The sequence below is a fragment of the Rhipicephalus microplus genome, chromosome 6 (genome assembly GCF_043290135.1).
Source record: "Rhipicephalus microplus isolate Deutch F79 chromosome 6, USDA_Rmic, whole genome shotgun sequence".
Lineage (NCBI taxonomy): Eukaryota > Metazoa > Arthropoda > Arachnida > Ixodida > Ixodidae > Rhipicephalus > Rhipicephalus microplus.
Genome location: NC_134705.1, coordinates 26,336,376 through 26,340,416, shown reverse-complemented (window position 1 = coordinate 26,340,416; position 4,041 = coordinate 26,336,376).

Here is a 4,041-nt window from a genome sequence, read left to right as displayed (position 1 = left end):
TTTGCTTGCGCCACGACATCCTGTATGAGATGAATGTCGCGCTACATGGAAATGACTACTTGCTCGTCGTCCCAACATCTCTAAGGAGCGAAATATTACAGGCATGCCACAATGAACCAACATCCAGTCACTTGGGTTACACGCGTACGTTGTGCAGAGTGAGGCGGAAGACTACTGGCCAAGACTGACGGCGACCGTTCAACACTATGTTCGGACTTGCCTTGATTGCCAGCGCAGAAAAGTCCCACCCGTCAAACCAGCAGGCCTCCTCCATCCTGTTGAACTGCCTGTTGCTCCATTCGCTCAAGTCGGAATGGATCTTTAGGGCCCATTTACAACCTCATCGGCAGGCCGCAGATAGATTATAGTAGCCACAGACTAGCTCACTCGTTACCCCGAAACCAAGGCTCTGGAGAGGGGCGCGGCAAGTGAAGCAGCCCGATTTTTCGTAAAGAATGTGGTGCTGAGGCATGGCGCTCCGTCAGTGGTAATAACTGACAGGGGAACTGCATTTGCAGCTGAGTTATTCCAGACAGTTTTAAGACTTGGTGGCACATCCCACCGGCGAACAGCGGCGTATCATCCGCAAGCGAATGGTCTTACAGAGCGTCTCAACAAGACACTTGTGGATATGCTCTGCATGTGCGTCGATGTGGAGCATAAAAACTGGGACGAGACCTTGCCGTATGCCACGTTCGCCTATAACACGGCTGATGAAGAAACAGCAAGAACAACGAGAATCTGCCTTCTTCATGGTCGTGAAGTTACCACTATGCTTGATGCTATGCTGCCGCACGAGTGTGAAGACGCCGAAACGGATGCTGATTACATCACTCAGCTCGCCGAAGATGCCCGACAACTTGCACGCCTACGTATTAGTCGCCAGCGGGACTATGATTAAGGACGGTACAACCTTTGTCACCGACCAGTCTCCTACGAGCCAGGAGAGAATGTTTGGATATGAACTCCTATTCGGCGCCGTGGCCTCTCAGAAAAACTGTTAAGATGGTACTTCGGTCCCTATAAAGATCATTAATTTGAAACTTGGACTTTGGTCCCTATAAAGTGACATTAATTTTGAAATTGTTTCTGATACTGCGCACTCCTTAAGGTGTCGAAGGTATGCTCCAGAAGTTGTGCACGTGGTACAGATGAAGCCTTATTTCTCTGAATGAACTCATGCATTTCCAACGAGTACAAACCACTTTGATTATAAAGCATTGGGACAATGCTCTCTTGATTGGGAGGCTAATGTCATGGCTAAAGGCCGTGCAAGAAGACAGAGGATGACGAATTGATGAGCGTGGACAGCACCCACGGTTCCTTCGAGGAAGACGACGTCAAAGTGGCTGCTCTTTTGTTCTGTTAATACAGACCTCGTTTTCCTGGTCGCATCGTCGTCCTGTATCCTGTTATTTTCACCTCGCGACAATATACATCTATTCGTTCATTCTGAATACTTCGAGATTTTCAACAAATAAATTTGAAGGGAAGCCAATTCAAGTACTCAACTATTCGTTTGAATATTCGAAGCATTCGAATATTCGCACTAGCCTACATTTGACAATTCAAACTGCGGAAAAGAAAGCACCATCCATTAGTTTTCAAAGTATAGTTATGGGAAATTTTAGTTAATTTCACTTTTTTTAGAGCAGTGTTTTGGCTTATGAGACGGTAGCGGCAACTTTTGAAGCAGTTGCGTCGGCTTGTATAGCATATGGTGGACAGTAGAATAGTTTGGGGCTTGGAATAATGAAACTGAAAAAACGGACTATAAAGTTTTAAATTTTTAACAGTCTTGATATGATGTCGGATGCTGCCCTGAAAGGTTGCCCAAGTATGTGTTCTTGAAACAAGTCTAAGTGTGGAGCTACATTCATGTTGAAGACAGGTGATGCATGAAAGTTGTTAGGCAACACTCGTTATCTCTGAGAGGGAGAAATTTCTGTTGTGGAGTGCTTTGCTTGCACTTCTAATGAAGTTGCTACTTGGACCTTTGGTCTTTTCTTTAGAATGTGTAGCGTTACACAAGAGAGATGCTGAAAGTAGCCAGAAAATAATGAATGTGCACTGTGAAAACGTAATAACCCTTAAAACTCTAGCTGTCACAGACACAGAAGTGTTGAACTAAACCAAATAACGAGATGCTTTAGGAAGATAATTGAGAGAATGCTACGAAACTGTAGAACAAAGTAAATAAAATTGTTGTCCATGTGGGGTCGAACAATCTCTGCTACAGCACATGCAAGGCAAGAGCTGTCCAGTAGAAACATTCTTTGGGAATTCCTGTACAATTGTGTAGCCTAGTTACACAGGTAATGAACTGAGAATGCCGAATCGCTCAGGAAAAATGCCCCACAGCATTGGCTAAGGTAAGAGGAAAGTTCTCTGCAGAGAATGTTCAACTGGAGGGAAGGAAGGCATAAGGTTTCTACTGTTCCAATTTCTTGCCAGCTGATAAGATTTCTTTACGAGTTGGGCTAACAACGTGAGGCCCTGTGCTAGGCTTGTGTAAAAGCATCACTACAAAGTTTCATCTTTATCTTGGGTTACGTAACATTGTAAACTTTAAACAACAGTTTTTCTCTTGGAGCGGACGAAAGACAATAGAAGTGCAGATCAAATTACACTGGTGGGTTATTGCTCGATACGTATGAATGTGCCATTGTTTTCTGAAGATAGATAACCAAGGAATGGAGCTAGGGATGCAGATATGAGAAAGAAGTGCGGATTGGATGCCATCATTTTAAATATGTGGAAATGGCTGCAATGCAAATACTCTAATGAGGTGTTTGTTAATAATTGGCCTGTGATAACAACCATGTTTCGTATCGTGTCAAGATGAAAGACGAAACTGTTTCTTCAACTTTAATGGATTTGTTTTTGGTAGTGCACTTGGAGTCGATTAGTCCACGTTATGCAGCAGTACTTCAGATCTCTTCTCAAAAGTTCTACTGACCTGCCGACTCATAGGGTGGTTAGCTTGTTGACACAGAACGTGGTCGCACAGGTCATCAGCAGGGCATGGGGTTTCTTCACTGCGGCAACATGTTCACTCTACTCTCACAGAACGTCAATTTTCGAGATATGAATTGTCGGAACCCCGAAGTTCTTTCTGGGCCGGATATCTTCAGTGTCGTACTCAATTATAGTGTAACAAACTGCCACCTTTAGTGTTCAGATAAGGTGAGGTTTTTAGTAATGGTGTGTTATGGTTGAGTCCGGGCTTTTTTTTTGTATAGACACCTCACGAATGGCTAGGGGTAGCGTGAAAATATTTAATAAAGGAATATGTTGCATGGTAGAAATTGATAAAATATTCCATTGGAAGGACAAGCCAAGACTTCTTCCGCAGAGCAAGGAAGCTCTAGCTGTTGCACACTCGTGTCTCAACTGGACTGATTCCGAGCAGGTTCTTGAGAAGTGTGGTAGATAATGCCTAAACAAGCAGGTGCAGTGTACTTCCAGTGCACATGCCAGTCTTACCAAAGCCTCAAACTGTGCAAAGCCTTTTGCAAAGTCAGCGGAAATTCGCGCTCGCCTGAAATTCGCAGGGAATGTTATGATGGCAGTGAAGGGAAGTCCAGGTACAAAGTATAATTTCTCAGAGACACTGCAATAGGAGTAAATGAAGGAAAATTTTGGCAGATACCTTTGCCTACGATGTGTATGTGCACACGTGCACATTCAGAGAGAAACAAAATGCACTCTCAAAGAAATACAACAGAATAACTAGCTACCACATCTTGCACTGTAGCTAAGCACAAAATGGCTGACCCAAACATTTCCAGGAATATGGGGAACAAAGCACTATAATAGGGAAGATGCTGCATCGGATGCATGAAGTGCTTTGAAAATGTTACCAGCATTGGGCACTTGCATTAAAAAATTGAATGCAGCATATAGATTACAATCTTGCAAAGCAGGCACATTTCTCACAAGTACGACATCCGTGCCACATAGCTGTCATTGATGTTAGAAAGATAGGAAAAGGTGGGGTTTATTGTAAAATTTATTTTTGAAGCTTGAGTTGTATAGACA